Below are 9735 nucleotides of genomic sequence, written 5' to 3'. Positions count from 1 at the left end.
CAATCTAAAATACTCAGAACAATACGTGGTATTGTGACGTGGCCATGGTACGTTAGAAACGAGAACATTCCGAAAGACCTGGGAATACCAACGGTCAAGGAGGAGATTAACAGAAGTGCAAGAAGGTACAGAGAAAGAATAGCAACGCACCCAAACCGGCTGGCAGCGGAAACGGTCGACACATCAAGCATAAAAAGAAGATTAAAAAGGAAACACCTAACAGATCTCACAAGGACATAACCTAACAAACACGATAATGGTACCCCGCTGGGGGTAGCCACCCACATGTTATATTAGTATACCGCTATAATATTTTACCAAATGTCCTACTGGACAAATTGTAAAAATTTAAATAAATAAATAATAAAAAAAATTTTGAAGAGCAGCATGGTACTGAGGAAGACATGACTCGTGTTCAAGAAATGGCTGTAGAATATGTAGAGAAACAGTGTACAAAATGATTAAAAATAATAAAACATTCTGACACATATTTCATTACATCACGTGAGCAAAACCTATGTTACGTCGCGTAAGATGATCCGTGCGACGTCTTTCATTGTCGGACCGTCAAAACCCAAGCACCATTAAACAGGCCCTCAATAAATCTAAGGCCCCACCATAAAACTTTAACTTTTTAACGTCATTATTTTAACACATGTTTTAAGTTAATCCTTTTGTCCTGAAGGACTTTTTAAGCCTAGAAAGGTTTTCGGTTTATAGAGGGTTATTGGAAAGGTCCTTAGGCTTATTAGGCGCTCTTAAAAATTACGGAGACTGCGGGCAGTGACCTAACGGAAAAAGTGGATATTTATCTAACGGAAAATCCGGTTTTTTCCTGTAAACAATGACACCCCCTAGCAAGGTTGGTAGGAGGTTTCCTTCTCCTCTCACCACTCATTAACACGACTGAAACCAATAGGCATCACATATCGTTACTCTCACCTTATTAACGAAAAGTGTGAGAAACGAATCCGCTTTCTTCGTTCAAGAAAACACACCCACACCGAGCTTTCCTCCGTAATTGCATGAGATCGGAACATCAGTCTCCTCTACTGCTACGTCAACTACAACAAGAAACTCAACTGTAAGGGCCTTGCTGTATTACCAAAGAATACTGTGCATGTGTATCGCATCTTCATACGCCAAATCGTCGTCTACGACATATATCATACGCAACGGCGTAAGTTCGTTGTATCAATTTGTTGAAAATATATAGTTTATAATCCTGTTAATCGCAGCGCTATACCACCTCAACCACCTCTATTATCTTAACGGAAATCAGGAGATCGATCTATTCGCGACGTTGATTATTATAATCGTAACGGGAATTTACGACTCCCGCTGATGTGTTTCCGCGCGATTACGTCTCCCCGCGATTGGTTGAAAATACAACCTTAATTACACAATACCTAAAACAGTCCAGTTATGTAAAGTTTTCTACCACATATGCAAAATACTATTAATATTGATACAGATAAAAATGAAAAAAGTAATAATAAATTGACATATTTACAATTTCTCTGATCTCAAGTGCGTCCTTTTTATTGATTATTCTGTAATGACAAAAACAGGAATATGTCTAATCAAAAATCTTTTAGTACGTTTGGGACGCAACTGCTCCATTGTGCAGCAGTAGTTTTAGCTAATCGATCGTTACAACCACGTCCGCGCTATTGACTTCTTCAGAGGTCTCGGCGACATTTGAATTGTGCCTGAAATTGTACAATTTGGTTTTGTAGGTACCCAGGTAGATACCCTTGTCCAAGAAGTCTTCGTTTTTGTACTTCCCGTTCGTGGTTATTATGTTTTGCGTCTATCTTCTTAAGCATATTTTTTGAGGTAATCCATGCTGCATCATGAAGACATTAAATAATGTAGATTTATATTGTTTCGACTCGAGATCTCTACCGATTCATTTATGTGATGCTCTGTATGAAGTGTATCATCGATCAATTTGAAGAGAGACACGATTTGAATTTTTGGACGAACTACAAATTTTTAATAGTTAGTAGCCAAAATTGAGAAGCTAAATCAAAAACCGCGCGGTCACCGTCTACTTTTTCATAAATGTAGTCATAGACTATGGACATAAAAATATGGATCGTACCATAGGTCTATGGTTTATTCATCTCTGGATATAATGTTCTTGATTCGTGATGTAGTCGCGCGTGGGTTGCCTCGTTGCTTATTGCCCCGATGTAGCTGATTCCTCCATCTGGTTTAGGATCAGTTGCCTGCAGCTTGTGAAGCAAAAAAATCAGAGACTGTTGAAGAATTTTGAAGATAGATCTGTCTTATACTGCTTATTCTAAAATAAAACGATATATTTCATTAAGTTCCACAGAATAAATTATTACGCCTATTTGCATGGTAAGATTTGCTTTCGAAAAGAAATACTATGTAAAAGACAAGTTGTGCGATAATAATAACCAAAAAGGGTTGATATTTCTAATTTCATAGTGTGCTTACTTCATAAATGAAATTTTGGGGGTGTCCTGGAGAAAGTACTTGTTACGTTCGGATACTGGGAAAGATTGCAATGCTCTCTGCATAATGTGCCTCGATTTTTAATAATCCTTCTCCACTATTAAATCATGTCTCGGGAATATGTTTAAACTTCCCAATCATGGTATTAATTGTTTTTTCTAATTCCATCTGCCTGCCAGCCACGACACGAACAGCCAACATGTGACTGTATATTTTCAGTGAGTCGTTAGACCTCACTGCCTCTTGAAAAACATCATTTAATGAGTCAGGAATTCCAAATTTCGATTCTAAATTCAACTAAGCCTTCCAAACGTTTAATTTTTCCTTCTGTTCCCTGAAATTAGTCGTTTACACCGCTCTTGTCGCGACTGCTCTTACTTTCTCTATTTCTGTTGCTTGTAGACGGTATGCCGTATACTGTAGCCATACTATTGAACTGTCTGGATTAGCTAAAACTAATCTGTCGAACTGATCTACAGAATTTGATAACTGGTTATTGACGAGCGCTTCTTCTCTTTGACGAACTTCACGTTCCTTCTGTGTTTTCTGTTCTCAACGTTCAGCGGCACTTAATTTCTTATTTCTCAGTTTTGGCTTTTCTTCACAATCGCTGGATGACTCTTTAGGCTGAAGGAGAGTTAAATCAGGGTTGTTATCCCAGTAAAATCCATACGCAAATATCCTTGGCTTCTGCTCGTTATCGTCACCATTATTAACATTGTTAAGCGCATATCTCAAATCTTGTTTGGAAGGTTTGGTATATTTCAGTTTAATCTTTTCTTCTCCTGTTCGTTCAATACACGTTCGTTTTTCTCTGTTTCGTTTTTTATCTTTGGTACTTCTTGTAACTTTTCAATTGTTATTCTTTTGGCTGCTACCATGTTCTCTTGATTTTGTTTCTTTCTTTTTAAGTTATTAATATCATCCAATTTCTCTTCCACACAATAATGGAAGATAGTGTCACGTAGAAGACACAGGAAATCGCGAAATTAACGGATCATGTCTTGTGAATTTGAAGTGTGTAGGGCGTAATAGATGCCAAAAAAAAAACACTCAGAGATATTTAAACAGTACATTTATTAACAATTCTCTCTTTCGACACTTTGCGTAGAACTCGCGATTACACTTGACGATTCGCAATTCTCGGTTACAACTGATAGACGATGAGTTAAGGTGGCGATTGAGCAAAGTGCGCGATATAAATTAAGATGATGACTACTCAAGGAACGTAGAGGAACTGTCCTTCTGTGACGATGACGCTGCGGAGGTGTGACTAAGGGTACGAGATAATCGGATTCATTAAGGAAAGTTTTCCTTAGGAAAGTGAGGGAAATGAACGTCGCTGTTAATTGGTTAATTTCTATGTTGATGGTTGAAGAAGGATGCTAACTGCCCTCGAGAGAAAGTTGCTAGCGGGAAGCGTCGTCCTTGAGGAAAGCAGATTTCCCGTATCTTCCCGCAGTAGGTGTTAGAGATTTAGGGACTGTTAGGATAAAGACTGTTTGTCTGTTTGAAGAACTTAACTAGTTAACTAAATCTTAAGATTTATAACAGGTCCTCAAGCTAGCTGAACATGTACTGTGGAGATGCATCGACGTCTGGTAATCGTCGCACCCGGAGAATAGGGTCTGCGTGTGGCGAGCCACGCGACAGAAACCGTTGGAATGTTTACTCTCGAGTACCGCTACAACTATTTCTTTTTAAGGAGAACTATACTATTACCTCATACTTTTGTCAGGCAAAGCGTTCATCCCTTGACCGCTGCTACGTTTGGTGACTGGTTGTCGCCTCGAGCTCAAGCTCATTATCACAAATCTCGAACAATTGTAATCGAGTTAAGTTATAGAGGCTAAAATATTGAGGGTTTTCCGATGAATTCCAAAGGAAGGCCCCGGTGTCCTTTCACCTCCGACATATATATTTTGTGGCATGCTTGTAAAATCTAGACATCATTCTTTTGATAGCTTTTTATGATTGTATCACAATTTTAAGATTAATTAAACGAATATTTAATAATGATTTTAATATCGAAAGTAACGATTATTATACTACGAATTTTTATATGAATAGAGTATGTTAGAATATGTGAAACATAAGATCCGGTCAAGTAATAGGAACAAACGAAAAACAGTTTTGTACGAAGAAAAACAAGAAAGATATAAAGAATAACAGGCTTTGTTTTCGAGAAAATTGATCTTGGAAATCTGTTTGAAACATGTAAATTTGGTTAGTTACCGATTAAGCAGAGGGAAGTTATTCGACGTGCAAAAATAAGAGAAAAATGTGGAATAGGATCTTTCCATATAAAGCTTCATTTTCAAGAAAAACGAATTTCTTCGTGCTCAGTTGATAACACTGTTCAACACATAATTTTGCAACCTTCAATTTCTTTTACCACCGTTCCTGGTATGCCATCTACACCAACCGCTTTATTCCGGTTCATCTCAGCTCCGGCATCCAGTAGCGCTTCCTTCGTGATCAAGCCCTCGCTGACACTAATACTCCCGTGGCTTCTACTTATATTTCCCCTCGGTCTCGTTAAGAAAAGCTACGTCATGATAGCCCTGTACGGCCTTCGCTATAGATCCCTGCCCAACGAGGCACAGAACTCCTTTCAACCCTTCTCCTTGTTCGTTCGAATCAGTTTCCTCATCTGCCTCTTCTTTTTCCGCAACTCCTAAATCCACTGTGCCGCGTCTCCAGTTCCTCTCGCCATTGCTCTCTAGCTCTTCTTCTCGTCGTCATCACCTCCTTTCTTAACTTCATCAACTGTTCACTCCGCCAATAATTATGATTTTTCTTGCTCATCGGAGGGTAAACCCTTTTTAATTCGGAGGTACATGAGGTTTCCACTGTAACAGCATACATCGAGCCCTACTGCATAGATGTCCCTCGGTACATGTTACTAATCTTTCCTAATTAACCATTGCCACCAGGTGGCCCACTTAGCCAGATTGACACATACCATTTCATATTGAATAATACTTCACTTCATACATGTAGATGGCACCACTCCTTAATGTATCATAAAGCCCCTAAAGAAGGGGCCCGCTTACCAATATGGCAACCGTATGACACGTGCGCGTCTCATCACGTCGTTCAAATTATTATGTGAGCCCTACTTCCTACACTCCATTGCATATAAGCATTTGCATTTGCATTTCCCCTATCCCATCAACTCACAGTTGACCCTAGTGACAAGAAAACCTCACCTTGCCCCAATGCTACCACCCACATGTACCTTCTTCAATTCATCGATCTACTAATATTCATGTGCCAATCCAGCAGGTATTAATCGTGTCGAAGCCATCCAAAGGGCAGTGTTAGTGTATTATTGTGTTCCATCGTGTGCAATTGCATTCTCTATCATACTTCATAATCTTACACCATTTAAATCTATTATATTAATTATCATCTCGAAGCCAATATTAAATACTGTTGCGTTGTCAATTAATACAAAACCATTCTCGTTATTCAATTAAAAGTAAAATAAATAACGACTAAAACAAAAACAAAACACGATAAACAGATTTAGCGTGATGAGTTATTGTTATTAAAGGCGTTTTTAATCTTTCCATTCTTAACCATTAATTTAATAGTTTGTAATTAATTACTTAATTAATTTGTAGTTATGAAGCTATAATAACTCATCAATAAATGCGAACAACCAACGTCCTTTCGAATTATCTACAACAACGTACTCACGCATATTAAACATTTACTAATACGTTATATACATTAATTTATTACTTTTTAAATTATCTACTATTTCCTATTAATTCCTTTCTTTCTAATTCCACTCTCTAATTCTTTCACTGTTTTCCATTATGAACTGACTTTATCTGATGAGTCATTATAGTTCCAAACATATTTATCCTAAGCTATTGTATTTAAATTACTTAAGGTTGAAAATAAATTTCTTCTTAAAACTTTATATTTATATAGTTGTTCAATTATATTATGTAGTATTCTACGTAATACTCCTTCATTATATTACCACTCTTTATTATATTTTATTGAACTCTGGCTTCTCCTAATTCAATTCTAATTTTATTTCCTTTTAAAGTTTTATCATTTAAATTGAGATTCGTAATTCCATTTTCTATAGATACTCGACTTTACCAACTCCTCTTCATATTTTAATTCAATAATTCAATAATTTATTGCTTTATATTCTTTGATATTGTTCATCTATGACTCATCACGCCACGATTATCGAGCATTACACTTCTTGTTTCTCTCACATTTAACATTAGATCCTCCAATTATTCCATTTATTTTTGTTCAGCGAAGATATTACCATTTAATTATACCCAAACATATTGTAACTCACTCACTCGATCATAATCCACGTCGACTCCCTTGTAACATACACCCTTTTTTTTTATTAACGTGGAGGAAATCCGTACGGACACCAGGTCGCTTCTGGGGAAAAGCGGCGTGGTAGTGCCGGACTCCAGTCGACTAAAACCTCCACGATGACCGCCCCGGCTGCGATTGAAAGGGGCCCGGGAACTGGTGTGAGCGATACACCTTTACCTATTTAACAGCAGATAGTTTATTGTAATTGACTATAGAGTTTATACGATTAATTGTTTACTAATATCGACTAGAGAAGGAGGTTTTTAACTCTCCATATATCTATCAATGTTTATGTGTTTTATTAATTATTACTTGGTTGTAAGCATATATGAAGGAGGTACTTACTTGCTTTTACTAATGTACTTACTTGAGAGGTAAGTCTTGGCTTGCGTAGTGTTTAGGGAACGAGGTTTTTGATATCTAAAAATTGACTTTGAATTATTATTCATGAAGTGGATCTCGCTAGGATATCTATGCTCATTTTAATAATGGACCATTGTTACTTGATTTGTAGAGAGAGTTATTTTATATTTAGTTTTTATATGTCGGAGAACAGTCAGGAACAGGGTTGTGGGCGTTTGATAGACCTCCCTTGGAGTTGGCCATCGTTGTGTGATAACGAAGATACGGCCTGATGCTACGAGTATGGACATTACCGATTCGACAATCAACAGCGGCGGTTGGGCACTTGTGATGTTAGTGACGTTGGTCTTAGGTTCGATGACGAATCCACGGTCAACGGGATGAAAGATATACTTGCTCTAACTCAAACTCACTGATCGTCAGGCGCTGCTCCCTTTTTGGTGGGATCTCAGGAAGGAATGAATTTTCGTTCCAATGATGCCACAGAGGAAAACTATGATGGGATGTGTCTAAGGACACGAGATCCGACATCGGATCGATCATCGGATCCGTCGGGTATAGCCCTCGTTCCGAAAGTAAGGGAAATTCACGTCGCTGTCAATTGGTCAGTTTGGGACAAAGACTGTCTGTCCGTTTGGAAAATCTTAATTGCCGGAAAAACCCAGGTTTTATAGCGGGTCCTCGGGCTAACTGGACTTGTGCTGTGTAGGTGCCTCAACATCAGGTATTCATTGTCCGAAGGAACCGTTGGAATGTTTTACTGTCAAGTACCTCTATTGGTATTTCTTTTAACGAGGGTCATACTATAATTCCACACCTTTGTTAGGCGAAGCGCCCGTCCCGTTGACCGCGGCTACGTTCGGCGACTGATGGTCGCCTTGAGCCCAAGTTTATTATCACAAATCGCAAACAAGTACAATTGGGCAGGATGACGGCAAATTGTTTAATTACGACTGTAAACTTTAATTACAATTTTACGGATTTTTCAGAAGTTCCAGAGAGAAGGCTCCGGTGTCCTTTCATCTCCGACATATATGTTTGATTCTACTTACTATATAATGACAATAAATTTATATTTTATGTATTTATGTATATGAGGTACTTACTTTGAGTGATAGTGATAAATTGATGATGGCATGTGTCTAGCGAAAGAGGTTTTGATGCCTGTAAGCAGGCCTCGAGTTAGTTTTGTTAAGAGGATTATTACATTCTCTTGTTTGATTTTGATTAAGTGATTGTTATGTTACGCTTTATGCTTTATATTTATTTTGTCTATTCAAATAGATGTACTAGGAATGATGTACTTACTTCTAATAGGTGCGTGCTCCTACGAGGCAGAGAATTGGGTGATGAATGTGTTGAGGAGCAAAGAAGGAGCTGATCTTAGAAAGTAGAATGAAGAATTATCCTGCGAAGAGGAGTTTATTTTAATTATATTATTATATTAATTGACATTGAGTAGGTATTATGGAGTCTAGAGTATTTTTACTTATTTATTAGGATACTGTTATTATAATCGCGGTAGTTAGGTGCACGAGAAACTAATGACAATGATCCTAGGTTCAATAACGAATCCGCGGTCGACGGGATGATAGATGAACGTACTCACAAAATCTAAGTCGGACGCGTAATATTCACTGGTCGTAAAGAGTTACTCCTTTCATCAATGAGATCGCGAGAAAGAATGTCTTTCCCGTCCCGATCATGCCACAGAGGAAAACTATAATGGGGTGTGTCTAAGAACACGAGATCATCGGATTCGTCGAGAAAAGCCTTCGTTCAGAAAGTAAGGGAAATTGGCGTTGCTGCTAATTGGTCAATCTCCATATCGGTGGTTAGAAAAAGATGCTAGCCGCCCTCGAGGGAAAGTTGCTAGTGGGAGACGCCGCTCGTTGAAAAATATGTCTCCCCTATCTTCCCGTAATTGGGACAAAGACTGTTTGTCTGTTTGAACTTTAGTTAACTAAACCTTAAGATTTATAACGGGCCCTCGAGCTAGCCGAACATGTACTGCGGAGACGCATCGACATCTGGCAATCATCTTACTCGAAGAATAGGGTCTGCGTGTGGCGAGCCACAGGACAGAAACCGTTGGAATGTTTACTGTCGCGTGTCGCCACGAATATTTCTTTTCAGGAGAGCTATAGAATTACTCCATACCTTTGTTAGACAAAGCGTTCATCCCGTGACCGCGGCTGTCGCTTCGAGCCCAAGCTCATTATCACGACTCTCGAACAATTACAATCGGGTTGAATAACTACAATTGTTCAATTACAGCTATAGTAGACTCTAGGTTACAATGTTGCGGGATTATCCAAAATTCCAAAGGCTCCGGTGTTCTTTCATCTCCGACATATATGATAATAGAGTTTATTATGCAGATCTAACAGAGTAACGGTACAAAATGTTACAGAATGATTCAAAGTATTACAAGAGACTGCGTCAAAATATTTTAACAGATTGATTCGAGCGCTTATTTTGGGGGGGTTTTTATATCGTGCTTTCTATACTGTGTGACACTAT

The 9735-nt window shown here is 38.3% G+C and overlaps 1 long non-coding RNA gene and 1 pseudogene across 1 annotated transcript; both read right to left on the bottom strand.

Annotated features, from left to right (window-relative positions):
* Positions 1–1682: 1682 nt before the first annotated feature.
* LOC117213234 lies at positions 1683–3368 on the bottom strand (annotated as a pseudogene).
* A 3670-nt stretch (positions 3369–7038) lies between these two features.
* LOC117213235 lies at positions 7039–8705 on the bottom strand. The gene is made up of 3 exons (XR_004488611.1): positions 8521–8705; positions 8319–8376; positions 7039–7269 (listed from the first exon to the last, which is right to left on the bottom strand). It is a non-coding gene; the product is annotated as an uncharacterized LOC117213235 (long non-coding RNA).
* Positions 8706–9735: the final 1030 nt, after the last annotated feature.

The sequence above is a fragment of the Bombus bifarius genome, unplaced genomic scaffold (genome assembly GCF_011952205.1).
Source record: "Bombus bifarius isolate JDL3187 unplaced genomic scaffold, Bbif_JDL3187 scf7180000008539_frag, whole genome shotgun sequence".
Taxonomy (NCBI): Eukaryota; Metazoa; Arthropoda; class Insecta; order Hymenoptera; family Apidae; genus Bombus; species Bombus bifarius.
The sequence above is the reverse complement of the archived record's forward strand: the minus strand, read 5'-3'. Positions and strand labels throughout refer to the sequence as shown.